At 49.3% G+C, this 15,427-nt stretch overlaps 1 long non-coding RNA gene across 1 annotated transcript; it reads right to left on the bottom strand.

Annotated features, from left to right (window-relative positions):
* Nucleotides 1-588: 588 nt before the first annotated feature.
* LOC117872584 lies at nucleotides 589-9,263 on the bottom strand. Its single transcript, XR_004644523.1, has 3 exons — nucleotides 8,725-9,263; nucleotides 1,058-1,127; nucleotides 589-698 (listed from the first exon to the last, which is right to left on the bottom strand). It is a non-coding gene; the product is annotated as an uncharacterized LOC117872584 (long non-coding RNA).
* Nucleotides 9,264-15,427: the final 6,164 nt, after the last annotated feature.

The following is a 15,427-nucleotide window of genomic DNA, read 5'->3' as shown; positions in this document are numbered from 1 at the left end:
AGACAGCTCAGTAGCTATCCCTTTCCTTCCCAAGGTCTAGGGACCTTTATGTTCAAACCAATCTGAGTAAATAATAAGGTAAGAAGTGGGAAACTTAAAAAGGGTTCCAAGGTGACTGAAGTGGCAGCTGGTATTGCAATTAACGTGGCAGCTAATGGATTTTAAAGCTGGATCTTGCCGCTTTGTTCGCCAAATCTATTGTCCTCTTAATTTATAACAGCAGTTGAAAACTAATGAATCAGAGATTGGTGTTTGCACCCAGACGCAGTATCGATCACCTGTTAAAAATCTTCATTACCCACCCACCTTCCCAGGTGAGTGAAAACTGAACCCAGATTGAAGGTGCAAATCAAAATTATGTTATTTAGGGAAACAAACACAACTGGGAACCAAGGGGATAAACAGAGAGAGAACAGTAAAATAACTCAGTGGTTTTGAACCAGTTGGGCTTGAAGCCCGGCTCAGCCCCGGCTCCTGTACGACCCTTAACAAGCTATGAGTATCTGTAATAAAGTTCGTTTTTATACTTGCAGGTTGATGTAAATATCTCATGATTGGACAGCAGACAGCTGGTCTCAACCCAGGTTATTGCAGCGGCCGTTAGGTTCTGGACCTTCTACTGCTGAAGATGGTGTCTAGCAGGAGGAACAAAGAACCTGATGGAGCAGGTGGAACAGCTCAGGACACTCCTCGATGATCTGCAAGTGAGTATCGATGACAGATGTTGACTCTCGGAAAGGGTCCATATAATCGGATTGCAGGCTGCCTCTGTGGCAGATAGCGTTTGTGCTGGGCGCGGCGGCCTTATATAGACTTTAGCATGCAAAAACCCTAAGGCAAGAGACCCTTCTGGCATCTTCCCTTCCTTTCCCGCCATTAGGGAAAAGGGGCCTCAAAGTTCGATACAGAAAAGCTTACATTATGGAGTCCAACAACTGTTTAGCCATATTCAAAATGACAAAGCCAACAAAATGACATCCATTGCCCTAAGTGTACAAAAGCATCAGATAAACCATATATAAACAGTATAGTAACATGCCATAATACAGAAACTTACAGAACATTACAGAAACCTCAAATAAAGTCCTACAGTGGAACTCTGCCAGAGGATGTTGTGAAGGCCGAGACTATAACAGGGTTAAAAAAAAAGAACTAGATAAATTCATCAAGGATAGTTTCATCAATGGCTATGAGCTAGGATGGGCAGGGATGGTGTCCCTAGCCTCTGTTTGCCAGAAGCTGGGAATGGGCAACAGGGGATTGATCACTGGTGTTATTCATTCCCTCTGGGGCACCTGGCATTGGCCACTGTCAGAATACAGGATACTGGGCTAGATGAACAGTATGGCCGTTCTTATGTTCTTAAGAACAACAGTTCTTCTTCGAGTGATTGTTCACGTCCATTACACATTAGGTGTACGCGCGCCGCGTGCACGGACGTCGGAAACTTTTTCCCTTAGTGGCTCCCGTCAGGCCGGCAGGGCCCCCTCCTTCCCGCCAGAGCGGCGCCCCGCTCCAGGGTATATATATCCCTGCTGACCCGACCCCTCCAGTTCCTTCTTACCGTCCGTGGCGGCATTGGAACAACTCTGTCTCTCGTCTGAGAGTGTCCCTTAGCAATAGTCATTAGTGTTATCTAGCAGTTATCAGTTAGTTTGTAGTAGTGTTGAGCCAGTAGTTAACAGCTCATTAGGGTACTTAAAGTTCCTGCCGTGGTTGTTTGTTCAGCCCTGGCATCGGCCCTGGGCGGCGGGGTATGCCACACGCCCAAGGCTTCAAGGCTTGTGCCACGTGCCGCAGGCCTATGCCATTGAGCGACCCCCACGCCTCGTGTCTCCGTTGCCTGGGGGAGGCTCACCAGAAAGAGCGCTGCAAGATCTGCAAGGCCTTTAAGCCCAGAACTAAAAAAGAGAGGGACTTTCGCCTTAAGCAGCTGCTCATGGAGACGGCGTTACAGCCATCCACTTCGACGGCACCGTCTGCCTCCGTGCGGAGCGCCCCGGCATCGGTGCGGGAACCGGTGCCGGCGGGTCACCCGAAGCCCGCGGCACCGACCCAGCGGGGAAATACACGACGCCGATCATCTTCGCCGGCGAAAGCGAAGGGCCAACCTAAGGCCCGAGGACGCTCCCCGCACAAGAGGGCGGCACCGGTAAAGACCTCGAGTGCCCCTAAGGCCGATACGGCCCCAACACGGGCCCCGGTAGTGGCTCCGGCGCCAAAAGGCCCGTCGAGCCCCGGGATGGGCGCGTTGAGTGAGGATGAAGGGCTGGAGGAGCTCATGGAACAGCCCTCCACTCCGGACACGTTTGAGGCAGCTAAGGACCTCATTGCTTTGTCCGTCGAGGCCCCGGCACGCGCTGAGGGTGCTCCGCCGATGCTGCCGCGCAGAGGCAAGCCGGCGATGGTGCGCCCATCACGGTCGCCGTCTCGGCACCGTTCCAGGAACCGGTCCCGGTCGAGCTCTGCCTCGGTGGACTCCCGGTTGCCCTCGGCGCAGGAAGCACCGCAGCAGTCGGGCTTCAACAAGCGGTCGGCACCGACTCAGCAACCGAGCACGAGTCGGCACTGCGAAGCGTTGGCGGTTCGTTACCCGATGCCGACCAGCCGTAGCCGTTCCCGGTCCCGCAATCACCGGTACCGTTCCAGGTCCAGGTCGGCGAGGCGCTATTCCAGGCCCGGAGGCGCTACTCCCCAAAACCGGACCAGCACCATCCTACGGCTCCACCGTGGCCTTCCAGGTCACCGTCTGTGGTCTCGGGGACTGACTCAGACCGGTACGGCGGGTATGCCCAGAGGTCACAGGCCAGCAGGGACTACGGTCAGTCCCAATGGGGCCAACCGAGCCAATGGCCATTCTGGACACCCTGGGCCTACCACCAGCAAGGGCCCCCATCGAGGGCCTCGAGGTCCGGGCCATCCGGGTACCGATCCCGCTCCCCGCGGCACCGCCCGCCATCGTATAGGGAGGCAACAGTCTCTAGACTACCGGAGCGGGAAGGAGTGGACTTGGCACCGAGTACGGTGCCGTCCCAATCCCACGGTGCGGGTCAGGCCGCAGAGGAACAACTGGCTGATGCCGGATTGCAGGATAATGAGGATGGGCAGAAGGCCCCGACCTCTTCCTCCTCGCCAGATGAGGCGGTAGCGGGCACACTGGTGTCCGGCCCTCCCCCGATTGACCATCGGGCACACCAAGACCAGCTTCGCCGGGTAACCCTCAATCTGGGCTTGCAAGCGGAGGAGACTGTAGAGCAGGACGACCCCATGGTCGATATCCTGAGCCCAGAGGGCCCCTCCAGAGTCGCTCTCCCGATTATACGGACAGTACAGTCCAACTATAAGACGGTGTGGCAAACACCGGCCTCCAGTGCGCCAACTGCAAAAGGCGTGGAGAGAAAATACTTCGCCCCATCTAGAGGGTTTGACTTCCCCTTTCTACACCCGTCCCCCTGTTCGCTGGTGGTCTCGGCGGTCAACGAAAAAGAGCGGCATGGCCAGCAAGCTCCTGCCCCCAAGGGCAAGGAAGCTAAGAGATTGGACTTATTTGGGAGGAAAGTCTATTCATCTGGGGGCCTTCAACTGAGGATCGCTAATCAGCAGGCGATTCTAAACAGGCACAATTTTAACTCTTGGGCATCAGTTGCCAAGTTTAAGGACTCCCTCCCACCTGACGCGCATCAGGAGTTCACGGCCCTGGTGGATGAGGGAATGGCAGTGGCCAAGACCTCATTGCAGGCTGCCCTAGACTCAGCCGACGCTGCGGCTAGAACAATTGCGTCGGGAGTCGTGATGAGGCGTTCGGCGTGGTTGCAGGCTTCAGGTCTCCCGCCAGAGGTGCAGACCACGCTGCAGGACCTCCCGTTTGAAGGTTCGGGTTTGTTTTCCGACCAGACGGACGCCAGGCTACATAGCCTTAAGGACTCACGAGCGACCCTTAAGTCGTTGGGTATGCACACTCCGGTAATGCAGTGTAAGCCCTTTAAACCCCAGCCACCGCAAAGGCAATACCACCCTTGCCCCCGACACGAGCCGTACCGCCGTCGAGGCAGGGATAACAGGCGGAGACGTAACAATACGCCTAACCAGGGCCAGAGTCACGGCCAGGGCAAGCCACAGCCAGGGAATAAACCAGGCTTTTGAAGCTACGCCCGAGGACAGCGTACCATATTCCATACCGGATCCTCCTCTGTTTTTCAAAGACCGCCTGTCCCATTTCTACCGGGCATGGTCGCGCATAACATCGGACCGATGGGTCCTGCGCACAGTAAGACGGGCTATACCCTCCAGTTTTCCTCGCCCCCTCCCTGCCATCCCCCTTCCCCGTCCCTCTTCAGGGACCCTTCTCACGAGCAACTTCTCACGCAGGAGGTTCAGACCCTTCTCGCTGCTGGAGCAGTAGAAGAGGTCCCAACAGACTTGAGGGGAAAAGGATTCTACTCCAGATACTTCCTGATCCCCAAGACAAAAGGAGGCCTCCGTCCTATTTTGGACCTGCGCGATCTAAACAAGTTTCTGATCAAAGCTCGCTTCCGTATGGTCTCCCTGGGAACTATTATCCCATCCCTGGATCCGGGGGATTGGTATGCTGCCCTCAATATGAAAGATGCCTATTTTCACATCGCAATCAATCCGGCTCACAGGCGATTCCTGCGCTTCGTTGTCGACCAGCGCCATTTCCAATTTACGGTCCTGCCCTTCGGCCTGGCGTCAGCACCACGAGTGTTCCCGAAATGCATGTCCGTGGTAGCAGCCTTCCTTCGAAAGAGAAGGATGCGTGTGTTCCCGTACCTGGACGATTGGCTACTCGCAGGCAGGTCGGAGGCCGAGGTCCGATCTCACGTGACGCTGGCCTTGCAGACGTTCGACAAGCTCGGCCTCCGGGTCAATGTGCCCAAGTCCACGTTAGTCCCCACACAGAGGCTGGACTTCATAGGTGCAACCCTAGACTCAGTAACCGCGCAAGCAAGCCTACCAGAGGCACGGTTCATGTCGATTCACAGAGCCGTAAGCTCGGTCCAAAAGTTCCCCACAACAACGGCAAGGTGTTGCATGCAGCTTCTGGGGCAAATGGCAGCTTGCACACACGTGGTCAGACATGCCCGCCTGAGGCTCCGGCCTTTACAGTTGTGGTTCGCCCACACGCATCGCCCCAACAGAGACCCATTGGATCAAGTAGTCACGATCCCAAACCAGGTGCTCAGCTCGCTACGCTGGTGGCTCGATCGCCAACAGGTATGCGAAGGGATCCCCTTCACTGCCCCACAGCCCACTCTGACGTTGGTAACAGATGCATCGGACCTGGGTTGGGGGGCACACCTGGGGGAACTGCGGACCCAAGGGCTGTGGTCCAGAGAAGACAAGCTGCTTCACATCAATCTGAAGGAGCTAAGAGCGGTTCGCCTCGCCTGTCAGACCTTCCGCGCCACCATAAAAGGTCACAGCGTGGCAGTCCTGATGGACAACACTACCGCCATGTTCTATATAAACAAGCAGGGTGGGTCCCGGTCTTCTCCCCTCTGTCACGAGGCACTCCAATTATGGAACTTCTGTATAGCCCATGCGATACACCTCATCGCGACGTATCTTCCGGGGATTCAAAACGGCTTAGCACACCGCCTCAGCCGATCCTACCGAATGCACAAATGGACGTTGAGGCGAGACGTCCTGCATTCGATCTTCCGGAGGTGGGGCTTTCCCCGGGTGGATCTATTCGCCACCAGGGACAACAGCCAATGCCCTCAGTTCTGCTCGTTCCAGAACCTCAGCCGGGGATCATTAGCAGATGCTTTCATGATCCCATGGGGAGGGAGCCTGAGATATGCCTTCCCTCCGTTCCCACTCATACACAAGGTTCTCCTCAAGACCCGCAGGGACAGGCGACGATCATACTTATCGCCCCGGCCTGGCCACGCCAGCATTGGTTCACGTCCCTGCTGGAACTGTCCATAGCCGATCCAATCACCCTCCCCCTCCATCGCGACCTAGTCACGCAAGACAAAGGTCGCCTACTCCACCCGAACCTGTCTTCGCTACATCTCACGGCGTGGTATCTCTCTGGCTGAATGATGCAGAACACAGGTGCTCTCACCAAGTTCAGCAAATCCTCCTTAATAGTAGGAAGCCCTCGACAAGAGCGACCTACCTGGCAAAATGGAAAAGGTTCTCCCACTGGTGTGAGCCTCAATATATACAGCCTTTACAAGCCTCAGTTCCGTCGATCTTGGACTACCTACTGCACCTCAAGAATCAAGGGCTTGCGCCCGCCTCAATTAGAGTTCACTTAGCCGCTATCTCGGCCTTCCATCCGGGAGAGTTGGGAGTGTCAGTGTTCTCCAACCCCATAGTGGCCCGATTCCTCAAGGGGCTGGAAAGGGTGTTTCCCTACTCGCGCCCGCCTAGCCCGGCGTGGAGTCTGAACCTAGTCCTAACAAGACTCATGAGTCCTCCCTTTGAGCCCCTAGCCACTTGCTCCCTCACGCACCTCTCGTGGAAGGTGGCGTTTCTCGTGGCCATCACGTCTCATAGACTCATAGACTATAAGGTCAGAAGGGACCATTATGATCATCTGGTCTGACCCCCTGCATGCTGCAGGCCGCAAGACCCTTCCCTGGACTCTGCCGTTGAAGTCCCCAATCCTGTGTTTTAGTGACTTCAATCGGCTGAGACCCTCCTGCTAGTGATCCCTGCCCCATGCTGCGGAGGAAGGCGAAAAACCTCCAGAGGCTGAGCCAATCTACCCTGGAGGAAAATTCCTTCCCGACCCCAAATATGGCGATCAGTAATACCCCGAGCATATAGGCAAGAGTCTCTAGCCTGACCCTTGTTGGCCATTATGCTATTCACGTACCATTGCTTGGTTTTCCTTGGCTACTATGTTTTACCATTAAACCATTCCCTCCACGTCGGCCAGAAGGGTATCGGAATTGAGGGCCCTCTCTTCGGAACCACCCTATACAGTGTTCCATAAGGATAAGGTGCAACTGAGGCTGCACCCCAAATTCCTCCCAAAGGTGGTATCACAGTTTCACATGGGGCAGGACATTTGCCTACTGGTGTTTTTTCCTAAACCCCATACGGACCCTCACCACCGCAGCCTACATACCCTGGATGTCCGAAGGGCGTTGGCATTTTACCTGGAACTGACCAGGTTGTTCCGCAGAACACCCCAGCTGTTCATTGCTATTGCGGAACGTATGAAAGGCTTGCCTATCTCGACACAGCGCTTGTCGGCATGGATTGTGCATTGTATACGCACTTGTTATGAGCTCGCCAATGTTCCGGCCCCGGAGATCCGGGCCCACTCGACTAGAGCCCAAGCGTCCTCAACGGCCTTCTTGGCGCAGGTCCCTATCCAGAAGATCTGTAAGGTGGCCACCTGGTCGTCCGTACATACGTTCACAGCCCACTACGCGATCCATCATCAGACCAGAGAGGACGCGATGGTCGGTTGGGCTGTGCTACAGTCAGTTGTACCTTGACTCCTACCCACCTCCAATGGTAAGCTTGGGAATCACCTAATGTGTAATGGACGTGAACAATCACTCGAAGAAGAAAGAACGGTTACTTACCTTCTGTAACTGTTGTTCTTCGAGATGTGTTGTTCACGTCCATTACACGTCCCACCCTCCTTCCTCTCTGTCGGAGTCTCCGGCAAGAAGGAACCGGAGGGGTCGGGTCGGCAGGGATATATATACCCTGGAGCGGGGTGCCGCTCTGGCGGGAAGGAGGGGGCCCTGCCGGCCCGACGGGAGCCGCTAAGGGAAAAAGTTTCCGACGTCCGTGCACGCGGCGCGCGTACACCTAATGTGTAATGGACGTGAACAACACATCTCGAAGAACAACAGTTACAGAAGGTAAGTAACCGTTCTTTATGGTGTTACCCCAAGATTTGGACCCAAGGCACTCCAATACTGGCTTGCCTATAACAATAAATTGATTATCAATTTTGTCCAAATGGGTAATAAGGTGGTGACCCACCCTAGAGGAATTGCCAGGGTTTTACTAGGGGGCCTTATCTCCGACCCGCAGAGGACTCCCCAGAGCAGTCTGATCCTGCTAAGTCTTGGAAGGACATGGATACAGCCCTCCGCTCAAAAGATTGACATACAAGCAGTAATTCTTCGAAAACAAAGTATCATCTTTTTTTTAAAGGAAATAAGCAGTTACAGTATATTTAATAAAGTCAGAAAGAGTACATTATATTCTAAAAAATAACATTTTAAATGGCATAATAAAAAATAAAAGATACAGATATTATAAGAACGGCTATGCTGGGTCAAATCAAAGGTCCATCTAGCCAAGTATCCTGTCTTCCAACAATGGCCAATGCCAAGTGCCCCAGAGGGAATGAACAGAACAGGTCATCATCAAGTGAGCCATTCCCTGTTGCTCATTCCCAGCTTCTGGCAAACAGAGGCTAGGAATCATAGGAAACATAGCATACATAGACCATATAGCAGTTATAATGTGATACTTAAGGCATATAGAGATCTCTCATACACATGCATAGAGTCCTAATGCAATGTTATTATACAGTATCGCAGCTGCTTACAAAATAACAAGCAGAGCTTCTATACACTTATACAAGAAGGCATTAAAAGTGTATATATTGAAAAGGCATTACAATTTAACATTACCATGCTGTGAGCAGTGGCTAAACGATCACAGATTGGGGTTGGGTGGATCACACTCAGAAACAGACAGCTTTATTTACAGGCATACCCAGTCAGTCTTTTAAAATAGATATAAAATCACACTTCTTCTACAATCCCTCTGGATCATCTCAGTCCTTCTGCCTGTTGCCTGCAATCTTCTCCTGCTGCTGCTGCTGCTTTTCTCTGCTCTTTGATCTTTCCTTTTCACTGTCTTCTTCTCTGATCTTCTTCTGCTGTTCCTTCTCTGATCTTCTCCACCCACACCCACCAGCCTGTCAGCATCTCCTTAGATTCAGTTTTTGCCCTTCTCTGATTGGTTGATCTTTTAAGCTCAGTAATTATCCTGCGTGGGCGGCAACTGTTCAACCAATCAACTCTGCCTGTCGTTCAAACTTCTCCTCCTTCTAACCCCTCCCTTCAGGTGTTTTGGAGTGAGTTGAGTCATCTCTGTTTGAACTTTATTTCACTCCTGTTTCTGATCTGCTATTGGTCAATGTAGTCTGTGTCCTCCATCTTTGATGTTTTCTAATGTAAAATCAGTGTCGCTGCCGTTTTGGATTTTTAGCTATGGACTAGCATTAAGTATAACTTATCTAAAGCCTCAAATCTAAAACTAACTACTGTTTTATGCAAGCTAAAACATCATGATACTGTCACCACCTTTGTTATGCTACTTTGGGGAGATACATTTTTAACAACATGTGTCTCCCTCTCTGTCATTGCCTGTCAGTATATCTCTGTCCAGGGTGCTGTGAGAGTTTTTCAGAGCAGCTAAAAAGCAAATTCTTTTGTTACAATCCCCTTCTTCTTGGGTTATAAACTTATTTATCAATCCAGCACTTCATAATTTGGTGAGTCCAATGGGTCTGTGGTCTTGTCCAGTGTGTTGGCTCAAGGCTCAGGAGACCGAACAGACATGTCTTCGTACTGGCACAATTCCTCATTACTCTTGATTCCCACCTTGGTCACACTTGCTTGTGTGCCCAAGTAGTTTTGTTTAATGCTTATGGATTGTATATACTTTAGCTGTCTGAATTTTCATTTAGTCCAGCACACCAAAACAATAAGCATAATTGCCATCAAAACTTGGAAAGCTAAGATTATCACAATAGGATGTAAAATCATATTAAGAAATCCTTGCTGTGGGAGACCATCCCAAAAGCACTTCCCACCAGTTATTTTCAATACTACTTTTTATACGCTCAACTACTTGTTTAATTTTCTTTGTAGAGTGGTGAACAGTAATCGTAACCCTTTGTGCATTCTTCTCAGCTTTTTGTAATTGTTTTTCCAATTCAGGATGATCAATTAATTGCTTAACTAAACTTATCTCAAGTTCTAAAGGTATCTATTTGATCCTTTTATATATCTGATATTGATCCTCAATTTTTCCACTCTCAATTTCAGGTAGTATGAAATTGAAATCACAACCAGTCAGTGAAGTAATATTACAAAAACATTTGTTCTCAAGAGGATTATGAGTTATATTAAACGTTTGATTTACTTTAAATAATTTATACCAACTTCTAATACATACACATTCTTTTCTAATGTACACAACGACTGATCCATTAAATAGGAAAGGATTTCACTGATAATAACATTTTCGCCTTTCCTTATTTAAATATATGTCATATGATTGGATCGCATTATTATTATAAATATATCCAATTCCACGTTCCTCCATACCAGGCTCAAGTTTCACCGTTTTCCACATATTGTTCTGTTTTATGGCCCATAATTTGTGTACTATTGGTTGCATTACACTAGTGTTAACATTTAACCCTAGTACTATAATAGGAGATATCCATTCAATTTGAGCTTTAGACGTCATAACTATTTGATTTAGTTGAGGATTGTATGTGAAATTTTCCATTTTCCACGAAGAATATAATTTTTGCTCAGTTTTGGTGGCATGCTTCCATATTATACTTCTTATTTTTAAGGGTAAGATTCCACTCATTCCATCTCATATAATGTCTTTTATTATATCACTGGTCCAAGTCTATGCTTGTATGCAAGCTGAGATCAAGTGCTTAATATACATAATTATACATTTTCCCTACTTACCGAGTCTCAGCGTGACACTTGTGACTGCACATTATATACGAGTGTCTTGAAATTCGGGTTGTAATTTGAAATAGCTAGTCGGATGCAGTCCTGCAGATGAGCATCTGTGAGGTGGGTGCGATACTTGGACTTGATCATCTCCATTTGTGAGAACGCCGTCTCACACAGATAGGTGGAACCAAAGTAAGCTTTCACTTTTAAAGCAAGGACAATAGAAGGGGATACTTTTCTAAGTTTACGAGTCCCCCAAAATCACTGTCTCTTGATCTGGCTTTCAACTCAATATCACTTTGCATGGTAATTATCTCCATATCAATTCCACTACTTTGTAAATCAAACACCTGATGGAATGTCGCAGGCAACCCACGAATGTCTGCTGGAAGGAATGGATTTGAGATACATATGACGATTGACTCCATCATGTCTAATTCTTGAAATTGCCTGTTGAATTAGTCTGCTAATTTGGTCACCTGTGCACAGAACTTTTCTGGGTGGAATCATTTTTCTTTGTCTTCAATTTTTTCTAGTATTTTCTGCAGACTTGAGAAGTGCTGCAGCATTTTATCCTTTAACTGGGAGGACCACAGACCCAGTTTCAATTTGAATGCGTTCACCACACTGATCATATGTGATAAGTCTCTGTCCTTTTCTTGCAGTTTGCAGTCCAGCTCGTTCAATTTGGACATTATGTCAGTAAGGAACCCAAAGTCTAGCAGCCATGCATTGACTGACACCTCATTGCACAATTTGTTCCTTGATTTTAGAAAAGTGATGATTTTGGGCATTAGATCCTAAAATCTTTGCAGGACTTTCCCCCTGCTTAACCACCTCACATCTGCATGGAGGAACAGCTCACCATAAGCAGAATCCACATAGTCAAGTAAGGATTTAAACAAGCAGTGCTGGAGGGCTCCTGCTTGAATTGATTCTGACAACGATTTTCATTACATGTGAGAAATCCATAACTTTACTCACTAGTGCTTGCTGGTGGATTATAAGTGGTAATTCACAAATGAAGAAAAATCTGGATCATTTTTGCAAAATGCAATAAAGTCTGCATGTGCACCAAGCATGGCGGGTGCACCATTCGTTGTGATCGAAACCAGTTTCTTGATTGGAATGATTTTCTCAAGCATGTACTTTTTGAATTCGTTGTAGATACCTTCACCTCTTGTTCTCTCTTTAAGGGGCAAAATAGTCAGAAGGGGTGTGCCTTTGGAAATCAAGCACACCAACCTGGGCTTCACCAGCCCCTGTCCCTAGACTAGCTCCTTGCCTCTGTTGTGAGTATCCTACCCCTGGCTCACTACTGACCCCTACAACCGTACTCTGTCTGCCCTGTGCAATGTTTGAATCCTCCCCTCCCTGTTCCAGCACTGGTGCTGAGCCCAACAGGGAGGGGTAAAGGACATTTGCCCCTGCTCTCCCTGCCCATAGCAGGAAAACCCTGAAACCAAATCCCCAAAGCTTCTTCTCACAGCTCAGTTGCTATGAGGGGGGGGGTGTGCTCCCTCCCTATACCCAGTGATAGCTAGTGAGTCAGCTCTGAGTCAGATACTAACTCCTTTTCCCTTTCTGCTACTGCTTTCCTGCTTCTGCCTCTCCCTCCCTGGAACAGGGGGATCCCCCGCTGCTCTCATTGCCCTGCGTCCATATGGAGCCTGCTGGAGTCCTCTGATCCCTGCTGCTGCTCTGCCTGGTCTGGGGAAAAGGGACTCCTCCTGGCATGCTTGCCCTTTTGAACTCCACAGCCCTTCCGGTCCATGGGGATGAGTCAGTGTCCCCATGCTGACCCACTCTCTTTTGCAGCAGCTTCTGAGCCTCGCTCCCCGTCCTGGCCGTCCGGCACTATTCCCTCTCCCTGATCTGATCTGCAACACCTCATGCCCAGGCAGTCATCAGCAGGGCCAGCCTTAAGGCTGGGCAATCCCAGGCGCTTGCCCAGGGGCACCGTAGTTAGGGCATGCCACAATGCAGCCAAGGCAAGGGGCTTCAGCTCCCCATCGCTGCCTGCAGGGTGCAGCCAGTGTGGCAGGAGCACCTGCTTCCCTGCTCGGGAGCAGAGGCCCCCAGCTTACCGCCCCACATGGTTTCCCAGCCCAGCTCCAAGTCCCGCCTCCGCACTCTGTAAGCCAGGAGGCTCTCCCCACCCGACTGTCCCAGCCTGCCATTCCTCCTTCCACGGGCAGCCTGAATGAAAGCGATGCCACCCAATGGAAGCCACGCATGGGATCTAGGTCGGCCAATGGGAGCTGGAAGTTGCTAGCCTCTTCCAGGTTGGGATGGGACGGGAACTAAAACTGTAGGGCAAAGAGACCAGTAAGTCTGGGGGGATCCTAACCCTGTGCCCCAGCTCCCAGGGGGCCCTCCCTGTGCCCTCAGCTCCCAGACCCTTCCAGCTCCTGAGGGGCCTCTCCCTGTGCCCCCAGCTCCCAGACCCTTCCAGCTCCTGAGGGGCCTCTCCTTGTGCCCCCAGTTCCCAGGGCCCCCCTTCTCCCCAGTTTTCAGGGTGTCCCCCAGTCTTCGAGGTCCCCCTCCCACATGCCATACTCTGACACCTCCCCCCATCCCAATGCTCTCCAGCTCTCAGGGGCTCCCCCTTTTTCTTGCTTATCCCAAAGGGAGGTGTCAGTTCTGGGGGTTGTGGATATTTCAGGAGCGATCCTACCACCATCACCACCCACCTCAGCTACCTTCAGTGTGCTGGAGCATTTGCAATTTAACCTCCCCTCTCCCCTAATAACCCACCTTCCCTGGGACTGGAGCACTTGAATATTGGGGATGCTCAGTATTGGAGTAGGAAGAGATCTTCCTTTCTGGAGCTCCCATGTCACAGCCCTTCTTCCCCCGGATCCCCACACCAGTGAGACTCTTACCTATACTTCTCTGGTTCCCTCCCCCATTTCTGGGGCTCTCAGAACACCATGCTCCTCTGCTACCACAGCCCTCTGGTGCCCTCCTGTCACTGCGCCTCCGCTTGGGCTGCTGACCCTCTGGGGCTTTGGCAGAGAAGCTGGATGTCGTGCTGAGTGGGAGAGGTTGGGAGGTGCAGGAGAGGTGTGACTCTGCCCCAGTGCCTGTTCACCCTGTCAGAGTGCAGAAGATCGCTTACTATATCATCTTGGCTGTCCTGCTCAATGACAGATGAAGGGATCCCTATAGCACTGGCTGAAGGAGTCAAAGTGATTGCTGTGGAGTTTCCTATGATGCCCATGTCACTGTGCCTCACTGTACCAAATTCAGGACAAAGTGATGAGATATAGGGCAGACACACCCCAAAGCTGGTGGTTATTCTCCCATAAGATATATTAGACCAGCAATAAAAGTAAACTTCTGTTTCACCACACTGGCTAACAAGAGATCAGAAAGGTAGTCTCCTTAGGTATTCCAGTCCTTGTATCACCACCAAAAACACTAGACTTAATGATGAGTGGTTATTTAAAACCAATTTTAAAGGGTTCTTCTGATCCCAAAGGACCAGCCATATACCAAAGTCAATATATAACTTAGATCTTACCCAATAATCATGCTGTTGCCAGTTCTTTAATATCTAAAATCTAAAGGTTTATTTATAAAAAGAAAGAAAGGTGAGAGGTGCTGGGTCATCATCCTACCTAACTATTGCAAAAATACTTGGTGTACATTAAATAATACCCTGATCCCAGAACGTGGCAATACCAAGAGTTAAGAAGCAAACTAAGGAAATTTTGTGTTAAGCTTTAATTTCTTTTCCTATTTGGTTTTGTGTCAGCCTTAATTGTGTCTACAGCTAAATGATTTTTATATAACCTTTAAGGATTTCCTTGGTATTCCCCAACAGTAATATAAATGTTATACTGAACAAAATAAACCAGCAGATGGCACCACTTGCATTGAAATAGAATTTCAAATAGCACATGCTATACAGCAATTTAGAAACTTGGATGGAATCCTGTATACAATCACTTAAGACTCATAATTTCTGTAGTGTAGTGACATTTCTTTGCACCATTCATGAATATCATTACCATGTGTGGCAACCAGGAAATTTACCCTTTGAAAAAAATAAAGGCATCTGAGATCAAAGGGGTATCGCTCGCTCTCTCCTAGCTGCACACATTATTTCTATTAGTATTAAGGGGATTTAGAAACATGAATCAAGCAGAATATGTAACCCTGAGGCATCTGCTTTTGCTCTGAATACTCCGGAGTCTTACTCTGAACCTTTCTATTGAGAACTTAATAGGTTCAAAGATCAACTAAAAATAAAGTAAAATAAAATAAAAACCAGTGTTTTTTTAAGAGGGTTGCAAAAGAAATTTGTGTTTTCCCTCTCTGCTTTGTTTTTTTCTGTGTTAGATTTTATTTTTCTCACTCCCTTCTTTTTCTCTGATCTATCTTTTCATTGGATTTTGTCTATTTCTGCTCCTCTTTCTAACTCTGGAAGCCACAGTGTTTCATTTGATTTGAAATTAGGCAAGTTGAGTTCATTCATCCCTGCTTTTGTGTTCTGAGACCTAGCTTTAAATCAGAGTAGGTCACAACTGAAATGAGGTTTTTTTAAATTGAAATATCTTAAAAGAGATAACCTGTAGTCCATCATTTAGACTTATGATATGATGTTCACTGGGCTATTCATCAGTCTCAGTGAAATATTTCTCTTTTTAGTAACTAAGTTTTCCATAACCAGTGTATTAAATGTTCCACCAACTGTCCAGCTA

Source organism: Trachemys scripta, chromosome 2, assembly GCF_013100865.1.
Source record: "Trachemys scripta elegans isolate TJP31775 chromosome 2, CAS_Tse_1.0, whole genome shotgun sequence".
In the NCBI taxonomy this organism is placed as follows: Eukaryota; Metazoa; Chordata; order Testudines; family Emydidae; genus Trachemys; species Trachemys scripta.
This window is presented reverse-complemented; position numbering and strand designations above follow the sequence as displayed.